The sequence below is a fragment of the Chroicocephalus ridibundus genome, chromosome 6 (assembly GCF_963924245.1).
Source record: "Chroicocephalus ridibundus chromosome 6, bChrRid1.1, whole genome shotgun sequence".
NCBI classification, from domain to species: domain Eukaryota; kingdom Metazoa; phylum Chordata; class Aves; order Charadriiformes; family Laridae; genus Chroicocephalus; species Chroicocephalus ridibundus.
The window spans coordinates 25,693,218-25,712,690 of record NC_086289.1 but is presented as its reverse complement, the minus strand read 5'-3'; the positions used below and the strand labels follow the sequence as shown (position 1 = coordinate 25,712,690).

General features: G+C 37.7%; 1 protein-coding gene across 1 annotated transcript in view; it reads right to left on the bottom strand.

The window, feature by feature from the left end:
• LRMDA (leucine rich melanocyte differentiation associated) overlaps positions 1-19,473 on the bottom strand; it is a 684,574-nt gene that overhangs the window by 113,739 nt on the left and 551,362 nt on the right. The gene's annotated exons all lie outside the window — the stretch shown is intronic.

Here is a 19,473-nt window from a genome sequence, read left to right as displayed (position 1 = left end):
TGAACCATCATCACAGTTTTTAAAATTCATTTTAAGTTATATGGATTGATATCATGGTAGTTATACGTCCAGTTTCAGATAGAGTTTGCTCTGGAGTGTTTACAATCTACCCATTGCAACATACATAAAAAGATGCTGGATTTTAATAGAAGACACAAAGGACAGTTTTTACTAAAAGTTACATGATAATTTCTAATAGAAAAGATAAGGAAAATAAGGAGAAGAAATAAAAAAGCCAAACTATTTCTTGAATCTCATGATAATTTACTGAAGGGAGTCTTGAGAAAATAACGGCTATCTTTTATGCAGGTTATTCCTCAATGATTCCTCAATGCAGTTTTATAAGTTGCAATAGTCAATCAAAGGAATCCACCTCAATCTTACTTCTTATTTTGTAACTAATCATATCCTCAAAACTTATGTATTTTTTTTAATTGAAATGAATTCAAAACCGGATTTACCACGGCTGATTAAGATAAAAGTGTAAAATAGGGTTAAAATGGTTTGAGAGAAGAAAAAGCTTAAATACTAATTCAAATCTTAATTGCCAGACTAAACCTGAGAACAACAATCAGAAATCCACAGTAAGGAAAATTAATCGTGGTTATAGGTCGTTAAAGGCTTTAACTTCTTTGTCATAGCTGTTGGACTCCTAGGTGATAATATATTAAAATGTTAAGAAGTGAGTGACTCAGTAGATTAGTATACTAAGCTTTTGCTTTTGGAGACCAGCTGTCAATTTCTATGTCAGACCATTTTTATCTCTAGCAAAAATCAGGTCATAACATGAAGATGCATCATGCATCAAAACAAACATCTTAATAGAGACAGGTTTACCTAAATAGCAAAGATGCTACTTATCAGATACGAATAAAAACGTAGAAAATGCTGCTTCTGCTGACTCACCAGTGATAACATACCCTTTTCAGAGAGGTAATGCCATAGACACAACTCTCACCTTCAGACAGAGTGAATAATAGTTTCATTTTAGTGAACTGTAAACACGCAGCTCAGTCTACCCTTGACTACGAAGTATTGGAAATCTTCCCTCTGATGACCAATATGAGCTGAGGGCACATAACATCTCAGAGGATGAGACAGATGCCCCTAACACCCAGCGATGTGACATCTGAAATGAATTCCAAGAAGAGGCACCTGTTCACAACTATCTGTTTTCTTTGGGCCGAGTTGTTCTGGCTAAGACAAGAAGAAAAATGTCACTAACTATTTAACATAAGACTTCATCCCTGTAAATCACTCCAAAAGCTGGAGGAATAAGTGGTCTCGTACTGTACACTCTAGATGTTATCTGCCTATTCAAGTGCACTTATTTGGGACTCTGATAATAGTGAAGGTTTCTCTTTGGTACTTTTAATCTCAATTTAGACTGTTGACAGCTTGATGATAGCTTTTCCTAAAATTACTGGAAGAGACTTTGCCTTTTCAGCAATATACCACTGAGCGAGCAAAATTCAAGAGCTTCTAAAAAGGATATTGGAGTGAAGGGGCAATTTAGCTTTATTTCCAATTTTAGGAAAAGCAAGAAAAGGAGGGTTTGTTTATTGGTGTTTTGCTGTTATTTTATGTACAGTATATAATTCCCTGTCAAATATAGAACAGTTTTCATTACCTTTGAGCTAAGCATTCAGCTAGAGCAACTTTAATTCTATGGAGTATCATCCAGGGTTAGGATTGTTTTGCACAAACACTGTCTGGAGTTATGAATCGCTTTTCTGAGTAAGCCCACGCACCAGCAGAAAGACAACTATTTGTTTTCCCTACCACATACTGATATTTGGCCCTAAGCTGTTTTCCAAAGAGATTTGTATAGATTGTATTACTCTTAATATTCACAGGAATATTTTGACAGTGACAGCATTGACACGTGACAGTTATGTCTTCAAGTATTGGTGACATACGCATCAGAAGTTCTTGTTGCAGTGGAAAGTAACTACAACCACAAATAGCTTCAAGGAAAGCTGTTTAAAATGGGTGGTAGCCTCAGTTTGATAGGAACAGGTCACTAAACAGCTCAGTAAAGAAATTCTACCAGTGTTATTACAGGAGAAGCTTGTATTCTTGCAAGCGTTAAAGTCATCCAAGTTTTGCAGTACGTCATAGTACAACATATAAAAGTTACAAGGCCAATAAAGTTAGACTACTCACAGCCTAAGTTATGCCCATAACAAACATTTGCTAAATTGAGGTATCTCTGTCTTTGTATTAACCTGTAAGTTTTGTCCAAGCTAAGAATTGTTGTACTTGATACTAAAGCGACATTGTAAAAGAGTACCATATTTTCAAACAACGTTCATCAAAATTACAGATGCTGTAGAAGCTGCAGTCGGAAAAGAAACAAACATCAACCAACCAACGAAACACACACAAAAATAAATCAAAAAACCCCTCCAAAACCTAAACTTTGAGTAATTTTAAATAAAACAATGGTTATTGTTTAGGAAATTTTACTTTCTGTTGATGAGTAAGATGTGGCTAATAGGCTACATTGGCTATACTGGAATATCATTAATACTCCTTGATAGTTGACGTTCTCCTATTTGTGTCACACAGCCAGTATTTGCATCCCAGAATTTCTGGACTAATATTTACCCTTATTTCTAAGGCATGCCACAAAACCTCTACACACCTGTACATGTCCTGTATACCATAACTGTAGTAGCCACTAATGTATTATACCTGACAAATTTTCAATGCAGGAAGAACAGCAGCATGTTGGCCTGTCCTGACAAGGTGGTGTGATTTCAGTTGGGATAGAGTTAACGTTTTTACTAGCAGCGGGTATAATGCTATGTTTTGGATTTGGGATGAGAAATACTTCTGACAGCACACTGGTGGTTTTCGTTACTGTTAAGAAGTCAAGGCCTTTTCGGCTCCTCATATTCACCCCCGCCAGCAGGCAGGCTGGGAGAGCACAAGAAGTTGGGAGGAGACACAGCCAGGACAGCTGAACCACAACTGACCAAAGGGGCTATATAAGTTTTGTATACATCAGTATATAAAGCTGGGGGAAGAAGGAGGAAGGGGATGATGTTCAGAGTGATGGTGTTTGTCTTCCCAAGTAGCCTTTATGCGTGACGGAGCCCTGCTTTCCTGGAGGTGGCTGAACACCTGCCAGCCAATGGGAAGCACTGAATGAATTTCTTTTTTTGCTTTGCTGGCCTGTGCGGTGTTTGCTTTACCTATTAAACTGTCTTTATCTCAACTCATGAGTTTTTTTCTCGCTCTTACTCTTCCAACTCTCTCCCCCATCCTAACTGGGGGCAGTGAGCGAGAGGCTGCATGGTCCTAGCTCCCAGCTGGGGCTAAACCACAACACGAGGGTTCAATAGATTAGGAAGATTTTAAGTGTTTGGGATTTCTCCTTTGCAACATGTTTCTCATCTAGTATGGGAATATCTCCAATCTCCAGCATTTCAGAGTGTGACTCATTTGTTTTCAGGGAACTGATAAAGAGGAAAATTTCTGGGGGACAGCACGATACTCACTCTCTAAGTCTGACCCACAATTATCAAGAATTCTTGTGTTCTGCGATACTGTTGTTTATTTTCATTCATCACAGTTTTAACACTTGTCAAAGTCATCTAGTAAGGTCACAGAGAAATGACCTCAGCAATTTGAAAGCTCATTGCTTCTCATTTAGTGATTTACGTTCAAATAAAAATGGAAAACAATATTGTGACATTGCAGCAATGAGCCCAATGGTACATATCACATTATCAGATACAAAACTTGGATTTAGCAAGAAAGTATGATTTATTTCAAAAGATTTTTAATATATCCACAGGGAAACTACAATTAAGAATGAAGGAAATCACTGCATTATCCATTTTTTAAGCTGACAAAAACATTTCTCCAGAAAGGTATATGATTAATGGGACAATCTGTGGTATAGTTCCAACTTAAAGGATCAGCTCATACTTGCTTTTGAAAAACTTTTCCTTTTATGTAAACAAACAGTAATAGTTTCCTGATAAGCTTATTCTGTCTCAGATGCACTCAATGCTTAAAATTAATCATACTTTAACAGATACATGGCCTATTATAATTTTAAGAAATCTCTGCATAAACATTTACTTAGGCTAAGGACTCATTCAGGATCTCTTGGGCACACATATCTTCCCCAAGAGACACAATGGCAACAGTCATCAATAATTCATATATATTTTGAAAACTTGCCTAAACATCTGCGTACCCATACGTCAGCAATGTGTCGATTCAACCCCTTTGTAACACTGACGGCAGCAACTCACATGTCTTAACCCATGAGTATATTGGACCATCATGATCTGTTCACATTTGTGATAAAATGTACAGAAACTTTCCATGGAACTCCTCCTCAAGATTTTTTCCCCCGAAACTTTAGACATAACTAACTAGAAATTATTTTTTTACAAATTAAATATACATATAAAAATCATGTATAACAGTGCGAAGAGGAACATAGTCTGCGTAATAACAGAAAAAGATTTAAGTGTATTCATTTTCGGTTGAATTTACAACATGCTTGCAGAGAGTATCAAAACACTACTTTAGAGGGACTGTTTCTTCCCATGAGCTTGCAGAACACCAAGAACAACGGGACTTTGATTTCACTGTGAGGTCTTTGAGAGACCTGTGATAGCAGAAAATATTACAGGAAGCACCAATACACCAAGTCTTTAACAATTCCATGCTAGGGAATGGTTAGGGAAGAACCGCTTCATTTACAATTTGCTTTTCTATGAAATCATGGAGCAGGCAGACATTGAAAGAAAGGGATAAAGTGTGAAAGAATGGATAAAGAAAGAGACTGGAAAGTATACAAAAGCAGGACCTGACAGGACCACCACATATGGCAGGCTACAAAAAGTCTTACTTTCTTCTCCTCTGAACTAGGAGAGAGGTCTCAGATGGGCCAGCCTGAGTTTGTGACCGGTCCCAATACAGTGTTATGTTCCGGAAAACCAACAGGTGGCATGGCACGCTCATGTGGAGAGACAGTTTTCCTCGATGAAATGGGATTACCCAATTCCCTTGCTCCACAGCCAAGCATAGTTAACTACGGGTTGGCGGTTGCCTTTACTAAACCTCCAGCATAAATTGGAGTCACTTTAGTTAAGCGGAAGAGGGGGAAACAAACGTGTGGTGTTATCACAACTTGCCTGATCTCTATAGACTGACTGAGATGATCGCCTAACCCAGCATAAAAACAGTGAGTTGTTTTCAAATCTGGTTTTAGATGTTTGAACACAGTACTGAAAAGCAGAAGAACATAGCAGATGAATTTTGATGGAAGGTGGAAAGGAATGAAAAGGGTATCACCCATTTTTGTCTCAGTCTCATGCCTTAAACTGCTTCTCATATTTTGCTGAATGTCACAAAGATCTGAACGACTTTCTTTCATCAGCAGTCATTTTTAAGAAAATTAGAAGTATTAATTTGACCAGTCCTAATAAAGAGGACAAACACAATCTGATTACTCTGAACTAATATGCTATTTTAATTTATTTCTATAAAATTATCTAATTAGAAAGAATTTCCTAGGGAAATATAGGGAGTCTTTTTCCCAATTTTTTTTTTCTTATTATTAATAATAAAGAGAATTCATGAGAGAAGAAAGAAACATAAGGGCAGGTATTGGTAGGACAAGGGATTTTTTTGGCTTTATGCTTCTTTTGCCTACTAATCTAATACTCATAATAATAATGTTTCCAAAAATCATCAGGAGTCTGACCATTCTAAGTCTGGGATGCATAGCTTTTAGTATGATGTGGAAATGAAAAATATTTTTCTCATATGCAAACACCAAGTAAAGCGTGAAAGGAAAAAAGAAAAAAGAATAACAACGCTTTGTAACATTTAGAAGAAAATTAAGTCAGCCACACGCTAGCCACTGGCTCTTAAAAGTCTGGAAATCTAATTAGACTAAAGAAAATTTTCACTTGTTTAATCCCTAAACTCCACTTTTCAAGGAATAAAACCGCTAATATGGATGGTACTAGTAAGGGAGCATACTGCATAGTATCAGGATATACTGTGCATGTGCTGCATCAGAACAAATTTGTAGAGACCAGTGGTTCAAAAATACAAACGGTCTGCTATTTTTGGCAACTGCACACGGTCCTTCAAATGCTTTCAGCTGCTGAAAGAAGTAAAGGGGGGGACCGTAATTCAGATAAGCCAATCTTCTTTGAATCATGGTTTGACAAACAGTAAAATGTAAATTACTCTGCTTTCCAAATTAAATCTGTCTACTAGACATTTCCTTTGCATATTTCTAAACACAAGAATAAACAAAAAATTATCTAATATTTATACCTATGTTAGCAAAAAATGCTGCAACCCATTTATGACATTTTTAAATTTAATAAATAACACACGTGTTTCAGCTATAATCAAGAGCGTGACTTTGAACTTAGCAAATACTCATTCTGGACATTTTAGCAGCCTGTTTTCATATGTGATGCTATTAATAGAGTAGGCCAAATTATTGTAGTACTAGGACGACAAGGAGAACAGTGATCTTCTATTTTGGTTGGCCTTCCAATTCCAATAACCTTTAACAAGAGAAGGCAAGAGAATTTTGCTTATTTAACAGAAGTAGTGAAGCTGAAGAAGATTCAAAGCATTTCAGTATATATTTCCCTTATTCTCATATAAGAGAGATTATAATTTCTCACTTGAATTTACTTTACCGTTTGGTTTTCACTTAATGTTAAACTGCAAGGTTGAAAGCAGGGTGCAACTGGATCAAAAATGTAAATGAACATCAGATAATTCTTACACATTTAGGCTTAATTGAGTGTAATCGATATGTCTGGTGCGCAGCCAAATTCAACTATTGTGAAAAGCACCTAATGTATGGACATTATTTTTGGACTAGTGAATGCCAGAAAATAATGAGCTGGCATTCAGCTTTGGTGAATCAGACCTTGAATTTTCATCTAAGAGCAGTTTTGAATTATTACTGAAGATAAGGTGTAAATGTGCAAGGGAATTTTATCCATGTTTCTCCCATGAATCATAAATGAGGAAAAAAATTACAGTCTAAATTGCACTTAAAAGGAATAAAGTCTTTTCATGTCATACATGATTTATCAAAATGATCTCATTTTAAGAGTACTGTGGTGTATCTTGATTAATAACATTAGTAAGCATGATGAATGGCCTCTTTAATGGTAACACAGAATTTATTGGCAAAATCCCTACTTCTACCAAAAAGGGTGGGAAGTAAAACACACAGCAGCTGGTAATTTGCAGAAACCGCTTACGTAAACTCCCTCCTATGTATTTTGAATTTAGACATCTTTGAAAATTCTTAATTTGACTTTATTCTCAGGTTCATTTTGAAAACAAGTAACAGGTTTTACCTAATGTAGCAGCTCTAAGCACTACAAAAGTCACTTTGCATTTCCCTGCAAAACAAGCTGAACTCTGCATGTACTGTAAGAGGATGTAGCGTTATTAAGGTCTTTCAAGAACATCGGCCCCTTCCCTTATGACCTTTTTCAATATCCTCTTCATTTTCCTTTAATATCCTAAATGCTTCCCTTCTCCCATTACTCCATCTTCCCCCTCTCCCTTCCCCCCCTTTTTTAAGCCTGCTCCAGCCTGCCCTAACTAATTTCCTTTTGGGCTGACAGATCAGAGGCCTTCCTACCACTGTTCCTTTTAGACTTGTGAAGCCCTCCTCGTAATCCTGCTGCTTGTCCACAATTAATCTTTCCAGTTGCCACATTATTAACACTACCACCCACAGACAGAGGATGCCTGAGCACGGCTGGACACTCGCTCCCCACTGGAGCATCAAAGTTGTCAATCACACACTAGTCAGAAAGTTGCCTGCTGTCAACATCAGAGGTTTTCATCCTCTCCTACCCGCTGATCAAACATTTTTCTTCAGAAGATTAATTCCAAGTCCCCACCCATTTCCTCCCATATCCTCTTTCCCTTTTAGGTTTACTCAATGATCCATCTTCTGTATGGAAAAGGAAGCAGTGTATAATAGAAATCCTTTCAAAACAAAAGTTCAGCAAAACTAAATTTAAATCCCAGCTGTTATCAAGCTCTTCCTCCCCCGTGCAAGTTAAACACCTTAAAGAGCTTGGATTAGACCTAGTCACAAATGCCTTTCTTTGATCAAAGGCTCCAAGACTTTACACAAATATAATCACAAGGCAATGACTGCATCTAAGGAGCCTGAATTGATTTGTTCTACTGTAACATATAGCATACAAAAACACTCGTTAGGTTTTTTGACTTCCAAGGCCATGCTTTTTCAATTTCTATCACTCAAAAGTGAGGAATTTTAGCCTAACGCTATTTTTTCAAGCTCAGTAGAAAAAAAAGTGACTTCTTATTGCATGGTATTTGCCTTGCTTTTTTTAAAAAAGATTTAAAAAATTAAAAAAACCCAAGATTAAAAAAAAAAAGATTTTACATTTAAAAGCAGAAGGATGCAAGAGATTCTGCTGCTCACTCAGTTCGGTTTAATGAGTTGAAGAAGAGTAACTTGACAATTACTACCTCTCCCTAATCATATACCAGATTCTAATTTTTCATTTCTGATGATTTAATACTTGCTGCTCAAGTGGCTCAGTATCTTTCATTACTGTAGATAACAGGATCTGTCCCTAAAGGAGCACTTAAACATTCTAGCAACATAACAGTGAATGAAAGGAATACCCATTAATACAATACAACAAGAAATCTATTCACTGTAAAACTTCACGCTAGGTTTTAAAATAAGAATAAATCCATTTAAAATCACACTACAAAATAAATTCAAAGTTGCTAAATCACAGTCATCCCTAAAATAGATTTCTGAATGCTTTTTCTTCTCTTAGACTGGTATTAAGGAAAATCAGGAAACTGACAAAAGACCCCCAAAATTAAAGGAAAGTCTCCTGGTCTGAGTTTGAGAATGTAAGTCCAAGCAAGAAGTATCCATTTTATCTTGCATTTCTTTACCAGCATCTTTACCTTCTTCATCTTCTGGGAACACACATGCTACCTTCTTGCACGCAAGATTCAATGCACCTACATGATAGTAAAATAAAGTGCAAGAAAACAAAACATAAATAAGCCCGTCACACCCCAAACCATAAAAATCTGCAACTGTTGCTAGAGAATTTTGAGTTGTCATAGATAACTGTTCTTTAAAGTGTCTCACAAAGCGAACCACAAATGAACTTTTAGGTGCTAGCAGATGCTAACCTTTTCCTAAGTTCCCACCTCACCAGTGTCCAAACATGCCATTTATTGCATTTTATTCATTGACCAACAGCTCTGAAAGAGTGAAAGAACAATAGTAAGTTTTTAGATATTACAACTTCAACAGAAGACGCAAAACACAGGTAAGTCACTTACGTGAAGTACACTAATAATGTATTAGATTCCACGTTTCCTTCACTCATTCCCTCCAATATTTTTCAACCAATTATATCACAACTACAAAACACAGGACTAACGGAGTAATTGCCGAGATTTATGCTGTGCTATGGCATAACAACAGTATACAAGCTACATATAAACACAGATGCAGAACTCAAACGCACATTACATACCATACAGTAACTTCTTACTTTTCACAGACCTGTATTATGAAACATAGACAACTCAGAACTTCCACACTTGTTTTCGCCAATCCGATGTCCACAGAGTCTTCAAAAGCGAAGACAGAATCAGCAAGGAAAATTGCTTTATTTTGGATAGGAACCTCTGAGACTGTTCCATAAATTAAATCAGCAACATAATATCATCACTTGCAATCACTTTCAATGACAATCAGAGGACTGCAGAGCTGCGTATAAGTTTCACTGACCAAGCATAATTGTTTGCAACATTAGAGGGTTTACATTTTTTTCAGAAGTATGGACGATGCTGCAAAAATGAAAGCTAGATCCTGAAAATTATAAGATAACAGTAGTTTAATGGCTATTGTTGAGTTGCACTGATCTCCTTGCTTAGTAGGCACGGGAATTAAGAAATGGGGAGGCTAAAAATACTTTCAAGGCATCTTCATTCTGTCATGTGGGAATAAAACTGAATTGCAGCTAAAACCTCTTGTCACACTACTTAGTCAGCAGAAGGGGGTGCTGTAGTGTAACCTATTTAAAATGCAAATAGAGTAACTTTTGTAACAGCAGATTAAAACTAGCATTTTATTCACTTGGCATACCCACAGCATACTGAATGCTGGAATCTGACTTGTCACTGCACACCGCAGGTTATTAATAGAGCTCAGAATGGTGTTGCTAAATGTGCAAGTTAAAAGCAAATAAACAAAAATGGATTTATCTGTGGTATTTGTTCTCTGGGAGAATTCAGCAAGGCCTGCCTTACACTGCACATTTGTTTATCCAAGATCACTGAGGCTCAATTATTTCTATTTTTTTTTAAAGTATTTGACTGACAGCCACTTACCACAGCCAGAAGTTCTGAGATATGTGATCTATAACATTAACATTCTAGAGAAAAACACAGTTATTTTCAACCTTCACAAATAAATCTATTAAATAAGACACACAGGAAAGAGTCCCTGGTGCACAACCGCTACTTTCTAATAGGCCTTTCTGGACACTCGTGAACTACCAGCACATGAGAAAACACAAAGGCAAAGGCTTCAGGGGAACCAAATCAACACATTGTGTATGGCTTTACACTTCATTTTCTACAGTGTCAGGTGTTAGGGCAGGCAAGTGGGTTTCCCCTCTATATTCAAGCAAATTCGTCTGCTCTTCACCTCGATCTCTCAGAGATTCATCAAAAATGCGATTTAATTACATCTTCTCCCTCCCTCCCCCTCCCAAAAAGAGTGTAAACATGACTCCTTTTTATCTCCTGATACATCTGGACAAGTAGACAATGTGCTAAAACAAAATAAATCTGCCCTGACAGTCACATCAAAGAGTTCAGCTAGGGGCTTGCAGCTACTTAAGGCACAGGAATGTTGTTGCTAAGCATCGCTCTACAACCTATCAGTCCCTTAAAGAAGAGCTTTTTTCTTTCAGAGGGAGATGAGGAAAGCTGGAGAGTGGGAACCAGACTGCAAAGGGAGATTGGGGATTTTGGAGGATTTTGAAGCTTAAAGTGAATTGTGTGAAGAAAAGGGGGTTTGTTTTGTTTTGTTTTGCCTCTTGACATACAGTCTACATGGGGGGAGGGGGGCGAGTAGTGGAGGAAGGAGGGGTTAAAACTTGTTGATGAAACATCTTCTGAATTTTCCCCTTGGATAAAACCAAGCAAAGCCTTTGATATCCTTTTTCAAATCCCTGTACTTACTGTAGATTCAAAATAGAAAGATGGGACCAAAAGCAATAGGGCTGGGATGCCAAGCCTGTTAAAAGTGTATTGCGAAATGCATCCCGTGCCCTGCTTTTCTGTCAAGCATTTGATAAATATCTGTATGTTCCTAAATACACGAAACCAGCAACAATGTCCATATCTAATAAACAAGCCCTACAGAGAAAGGAAACTTTTGATACATATGCACATAACACAATTTGATGCTCAATTTACTGGTGAAAACTATTCCCTTTAGAGAGAAGCCTTCACTGAAATCATCACTCTTCCACACCGTGCCCTGCAGGACTTGATTTGTACATGTTTAGTGCTAAAATCTCCAAAGGAAGCCAAAGGAAGAGAAAACCACAGTAAAATCAGACCTTAGAACTATGTTAATTATAAATACAGCCGTGATGAAATGAACAGCTAAAAATTTGAATTATACTCTCCTCTCACAGATGTAGAAACGTATCCAAGGCAGATAGACAATCCAGCCTGAAAAGCATGAAACAATTAGTTTCAAAGCTTAATAATCCTGAAGGTAAGCTAAGAAAACCAGTAGTTTGATTACAGCACCACTGAGAAGTGAATGAACTTTGATCACACATCTTTGGCTTTTAAAAACAGTTTAAAAGTTAAAAAAAAATCTCTTTCCTTTATAAGAATTAAACAAAGAAAATGTGAAATGGACTCATTCTACATGCAGGGTAACTATCAAGAACATGAACAATTACTGAGCCCGTGATATTGCACAAATAAATAACACTTAGCATTATCTTCAGCACTATCATATTTATTAAACAGTGACTGAGGGCAGCAGTAACCATTTTTATTGTCCCATATAGCTCTTATTTTCTAATTAAACAGAAGGTTATTTCCACTGCCAATGCAGCCATTTATCTTATTTGAGTGTTACATAATATTTTTTGCCAGCCAAGCCTGACTATAAAGTGTTCTGTGTGGTGAACTGTGGCCCAACTTGCTTTCCTGTTTGGTAATCATAGAAATGGGCCATTTTGTGCTGTGTTAATAAATAAACTTTTTGCAATTTCTCCTAAAACATGATAAAGCTCATACTCTGTCCTACCCTCTAGCTTCAATACAAGGGCAATGAGCTGTATTATTAAAGATATAGGTCAAGCAAACCTGATGATTTCAATCCTGTGGGGTGCTTTAGAAACTGTTGTCACATTACCGAGATCATTCTGCTGTTCCTAATTATTCCTCTTCGTTGCTTCACATTTCAAGTGATTTCTCTCACACTTATGTCAAAATTTATAAGCTGCTCTGAGTAACAACACTACATTATTTCCTCACTTGTTATGGTAATATAGGACAGCAACTAGGAGAATGCTTTAATCTAGCTGACAAGGATAATGTAGTCTAGAAATGTAATAAACTTTTTATTCTACTACAGAGTCGGGTTTTTTTTTCTACCATGAAACATTTCATATAGATAGACATCTTAGAAAAACTAATTGCTACAATAACTTGAATATGCTCTTATCTGAGTTGCTTTTATCAGAAAAAAATGTATCAGCATTAAAGCGTTCACTCCAATAGCTTGTGCATTCTCCTTATTCCCATAATTGCTATTCTGCAACATTCTGTTGACTGTACTGTAAACCTACATACTGCTGAAGGAAACCTATTTCCAAGAAATCTGTGCATCACACAAACAGTGCAAAACATTTGTAATTAGCAGGCTGGGCTTTAACAGTGCTGTGATACATCTGGGCTGACTGGCACAAAATTTTATTTGCACTAAGTAGCTCGAGACTGGGAAAACATAAAATCAACTTTATGCGAGAGCTTCATGTTCTAGAGTGTCTTCTGAAGGATTTCAGAATGTAAGGGAAGCTGCCAGTGGAAAAGGTAGTCTAATGAAAGGTTTGAATTTTAAAGCTAGTGTGGGTACTGCTTACTGTGCAGGCTGACCTACAGACGCATCATTTCCTTCAGAACATACTAGAGGGCACAAAATTGTGTTAAAACCACACACACAAAAAAACCTCAACAACCCAACAACAAAAAAACTAAAATCCCACAACCAACAAACAAAGCAAAACAAAATACAACTCCAGTTAGAAAATATCATATAAGTAACTCAAATGTGACATCCATCCTAGTATTTCTAGGGATAATTTCGCTGAAGTAACTTGTACGTGTAATTTGCTGTAATTGTCAAATGTCCAATGCGATTTTAAAGTACTTTTAGTCACGAGCAAACTGAAAAAAACAATAATAAATCATAGAATCATAGAATGGTTTGGGTTGGAAGGGACCTTAAAGATGATCTAGTTCCAACTCCCACTAGACCAGGCTGCTCAACGCCCCATCCAACCTGGCCTTGAACACTTCCAGGGATGGGGCATCCACAGCTTCTCTGGGCAACCTGTTCCAGTCTCTCACCACCCTCACAGTAAAGAATTTCTTGCTGATAGCTAATCTGAATCTCCCCTCTTTCAGTTTAAAACTGTTATCCCTCCTCCTATTGCTCCACTCCCTGATAAAGAGCCCTTCCCCATCTCTCCTGTAGGCCCCCTTTGAGTACTGGAAGGCCGCTATAAGGTCTCCCCAGAGCCTTCTCTTCTCCAGGCTGAACAACCCCCACACTCAGCCTGTCTTCATAGGAGAGGTGCTCCAGCCCTCAGATCATCTTCGTGGGCCTCCTCTGGACTCGCTCAAACAGGTCCATGTCCTTCTTATGCTGGAGGCCCCAGAGCTGGACGCAGTACTCCAGGTGGGGTCTCACCAGAGCAGAGGGGCAGAATCACCTCCCTCGACCTGCTGGCTGCACTTCTTTTGGTGCAACCCAGGATGTGGTTGGCTTTCTGGGCTGCAAGGGCACATTGCCGGAGCATGTTGAGCTTCTCATTCACCAACACCCCCAAGTCCTTCTCCTCAGGTCTGCTCTCAATCCACTCTCTGCTCATCCTGTATTTGTGCTTAGGACTGCCAACACAGATGCAGAGGACTTTGCATTTGGCCTTGTTAAGCTTCATGAAGTTTGCTTGGGCCCACCTCTCAAGCTTGTCCAGGACCCTCTGGATGGCATGCCTTCCCTCCAGCGTGTTGACCACTGATCTGTGAGAAAAGATCTGCTGCCTCATAGTTTTGTGCTGTATCATCATGATAATACAAGAGCAAATAGGAGCACTGGTCTACAATGGCAACATCTAAATTGACTTTTGCCAGGTACATGAAAAATAGTATTTAATTAAGCATGCTCAAAGGAAACAGAGAGGAGGCAAAACTGAAGCTAGTGTTGTTCCAGTTAGAAAGACTCATGAACAGCACTCTCAGGAAAAAAAAAAAAAAAAAAAAAAAAGGAAGGATACAGAACAGATTTTCTGTTTTTGTCTCTGTTCCTACTTCTCTCTTCCTTTACAGAGTTGATGACCTAACTGAAGATAAACTTTGCTAGGTGGGGAGGGAGCAAGAGGCAGAAAAAGTGTCTTCTGAAGGTATTCACATCTGGATCACAATCAGAAGAACTGGAGTCCCTGTCATGTTCTGACAGTTGGCAGGGTGAACTGTTTATGTGTTTATAAAGTGAGATTTCCCTCTTCAATGACTTTTTCTTTCCCAGACAGAAGACCCAGCATGTATGCAAGACACATTTCGCCTTTTCCTTTTGGCTTTTCAGCTACTACCTGTCAATATGTAAAACCTCCTTGAAAGCTGATGATTTTAAATGTGTGTCTGTGTTCAGATTTGTTTCCACAGTGGATAGCCAAAAGAAGGCAATGTCACAGCCAATTTTAAAGCTGAGCTGTAATGGAAAGAGCATTTAGGCCTTATTACTTACATGACACAATACAATGCAAATACAGGAATTTGGAAGATATAAATCACATAGTTAAACAATATATTATTAATTTGTAAAGCACCTGCTTAGAAAACAAACTTTGGAGGGAATGATTAACTACAGGCACAGGAAGTAATTTCAGGATATTCACACATTAAGGCATGAGAGATAAAGAACTTGGATACAAAAGCATTAAACTGCAATGCTGTATGACAGTAACACATCAGTATGTTTACCTAGTTTTTAGTGAATCAAAATAAACTAAAAAAAATTGGAAGATGTTAGACACTATAACAGGGTGAGGTAATCAAAAATAACTATGGAAAATATAATTGTATAAATTTGTTGAAAACAAAAAACACAAAGGCAAAACTGGAGTACACAGCGCTAATGCTTTAGGATTTCTTAACTCTGTCTAAAGTTATGCCCACATAAACTAATTCAGAGATGTCTGAGACTTCTTTTCCATATTTATATATTGGAGAGGCATAACGAGAAGGAGATGAACCCCATAACATAATTAATCTAACTAATTTTATAATTACTTTTCTTGAACTTATTAATAAGTGATGTCTATTTTTAAATTTTATTTGGAAGATGCCTTCACCCTACATGAGAGGAGAGAAAAAACAGCAGAAGAGTTGTTTTATCTCAAAAGTCCTTTCCCAAGCTCTGTATGTGGTATTTTGGAGTTCAACCTGGCCATGAAATACCAGTAAGTGGAACCTTTTGTGTCTTGAGGTGATGGATTTAATGAATACTGTCCTAAAATGCATTGGGTTCCGCCTCTTTGAGAGGCTTTCTACACTCCCACTGAAGAAATGCTCTAACAACTGGTCCCTATCCATAAAATGCAGAAAGCACTTGACAAAGTCTATCCCTCAGCCCTAGAAACTATTCCCCCAAATTTGCATAACTTCAGGACATGTTAAAATTCAGGGATGAGGGGAGGGGTTTGTGTAAGACAGATAGAGTAACAGCTCATTTAGAGGACTGTTGAACTTTTCTTGATTTCAGTTGTTACTATGGTTACTTACACTGCTGACATGCACTAAGTACTTCCAGTCTTGGCTAAAGAACTGCCATCTATGTACAGTCTGTCGCAATTCTAGGAAATCTGTTCCAACAAATCAGCATTGCCTTTAAAATTCTTCTTTACTCTACCCTGGGTGCGTAAGCTCGGTTACAACAGCTGGTTCTTTTCATATCCACTGCCCATTAGAGGGAAGCTCTGAATCTTTTTGCTCATGTTGCTGTTCACTTGAAGTGATGCTATTGACATACTGTGATCAACTCTCCTCTTCACGCCCTCACGGTTACCCAAGAGAGACAGAATATCCTCGAATTTCTCCCCATAACTTATCTTATCCAGTCTTCTAAAAAGTCACTTGCCTTGTTCCCCCCAGTTCTCTCTTCAATCTCCCAGCAACTTTCTAGAACCACAGGCTTCTCCAAATCAAAACATAGTTCTAGGAGCAGTTGTATCACTAACAAATACAATGATAATATTAAAATTTCCCCTCACACTTGATACCTTAAAGCAGTTTCAGGCATGTGTACTAAAATCTATTGATTTTATGTTTTATCTCACTTATAAAAAGGTTACACGGAACCTGGCAAAAAAATTATCTCCATGAAAGCATGTCTACTTTATCAACATAAAACATGTTCACTGGTACTTAATCCACTGAACATATGCCATGTAGAATTTGTACTAGTCTAGCTTTTTAAGCAAAATAATGTATACCGTATTTGCTTAATTCTGTTACATAAACAAATTAAAGTCCTTGCTGTTATCAATACTGAAGCCCACAGCTTGCGCTGACCAAAGAGAAGATGGACTAAAGGAACAAGACATCCTTCTCCAGTTATCCAGCTTCATGCGTGGAATAACAGAAATAAATATCACAGCACATATCTTCAAACTTTCAGAATTAAATGAAATATTTACTTTCAGTTACACTTACTCTGAAGCTTTTGCAAGAAACACTTAAAGAAGATAATACATAACATTCTGTTGTTTCAGCACTGGACTTTGGTCCCAACACCAACCTCCTAGCATGACTTTTCTTTGTTAATATTATATCTATAAGGCTGCATAAAGTTAAAAAGAAGATGACATATTTTGACTATTCATGTCAGAACTCATTTTCTGTTACTCATACCTTTAGATCAAATTATTAGAAACAGACTGATGCACTACATGTTTTACACTTTGCAAAACAATTGCTCCAACAGCATTATTTAAAAAACTGCAAACGCTCAGTTCCTTAAAGTACAACTATTTCATCTGGAGTTCACTTGCTTTCTCTCATCAAAGCACCTTTGTACTAAAGGACATTTTTCCTTTCTTTTCTTTTCTTTTTTTTGCCATTGAATCTGTGACTTTAGATACAATATGATTTTATTACTCAGAAATACTTTATTACTGCAATAAAACTGCACTTTCCACTGCAAAATATATTATTAAATTGTGCCTTCAATAACTGTCTCACCTAATAGTGAATGTTAAATCAAAAAACTGAAGTCAAACCTCCTGTTGATTCCACAGGCAGAAGATTACATGTTAATAGGGCAAGGCAATACAACATAGCAGGGAAAAAAAATGTCCCCAGTAGTTTACACAGTTATACACATTGAATTTCTGGTTTTAATTTTGTTTTGTTTCTTGCAGTGCCATCATCACACAGAGTACCTGAGAAACATCCAGCTATGTACCAAATAAAATGCCCAGCATTTGCTATTTTATATTACACGCCAAGAGGAGCACCCAACAGAGGGTCAGTTTTTAGCATTTGCACTTCTATGCATTTTGGCTAAAGAACATCAGAAGGCACATGCTTTTCACTTGCAGACAGACACCTGTAGGCCAGCATCACTTCATTAATTTCCTACTGAAACACCAAAGGAATTGTTTATTCCCATTAGCATGATCCTTAAACTGTTGCATCATTTAGCAAATTATTCCCATGTTAACACACAGAGATTTAGGCATCTGTACTTAGCAGAACTGCAAGTACCTCAGTATAAGAGAAAAATGGCGTGTCCTAGGTTGGTTAAGACATTAACTTGATTAAGACGCTTCCATGTTCTATCTCGTTTTGTTGTTTAAAATGTTATTATTTATGTCAAGCTCCTATTTTTCAAACTGCTCTGTGGATAATAAAATTATTTCCTTTTCCCTATAAAGCATGTCTCTGAAACAGAACTGCTAAGTGTTCTTCTGTGGTAGTGAAAGAAGCTAATACAGATGCTTTTTCAATCCATTTTTTATTTTATGGATATAAACTTGAAAAAAACAGAAACAACCAACTAAGTAATGGTTGCTGTAAACACAGTACTTGATGTATGAACAATTTAACCTCAATTTTCATCTAAGGAGGGGAAAAAAATCCCTGTTACACATTTTAACATATTTCAAAAGTTTCATTTTATTGTAACCACACTTGCCCTCTCTGAAATGAACAGCCACAAATACAGGAACATCAGAAATCCACCTGGAGACAGAAAATAATCTTTTCCCTCAGTTATTTAAAATAAAAGGGCAATCATCACACACCACCATTACTACTTGTACAGAACCTCTTTCATGAAGCTCAGATTCATTGAGAAAAAGAAGCATGAAGCTAAAGTAAGCAGAAGACTTTTCAGTGAAACAAATACTCATCTACTGGTTGAGCATTTGTTGTTGCAGTGTCAACTACAGGCCAGTCAGCCTCACCTCCATCCCTGGAAAAGGTGATAGGACAGCTCATTCTGGATGTCATCTCTAAGCATGTAGAGGAAAAGAAGGTTATTGGGAGTGGTCAACATGGATTCACCAAGGGTAAATCATGCTTGACCAATCTGGTAGCCTTCTATGATGGCATGACTGTCTGGGTAGATGAGGGGAGAGCCGTGGGCGTTGTCTACCTTGACTTCAGCAAGGCTTTTGACACTGTCTCCCATAACACCCTCATAGGTAAGCTTAGGAAGTGTGGGTTAGATGAGTGGACAGTGAGGTGGATGGAGAGCTGGGTGAATGGCAGACCTCAGAGAGTTGTGATCAGCGGTGCAGAGTCTAGTTGGAGGCCTGTAACTGGTGGTGTTCTCCAGGGGCTGTACTGGGTCCAGTCTTAGTCAACATATTCATCAATGACCTGAACGAGGGGACAAAGTGTATCTTCAGCAATTTTGCTGATGATACAAAGCTGGGAGGAGTGGCTGACACACCAGAAGGCTGTGCCACCATTCAGGGAGACCTGGACAAGCTAGAGAGTTGGGTGGAGAGGAACTTAATGAAAATCAACAAGGGCAAGTGTAGGGTCACCCACCTAGGGAAGAATAACTCCATGCACCAGTACAGGTTAGGGGTTGACCTGCTGGAACACAGCTCT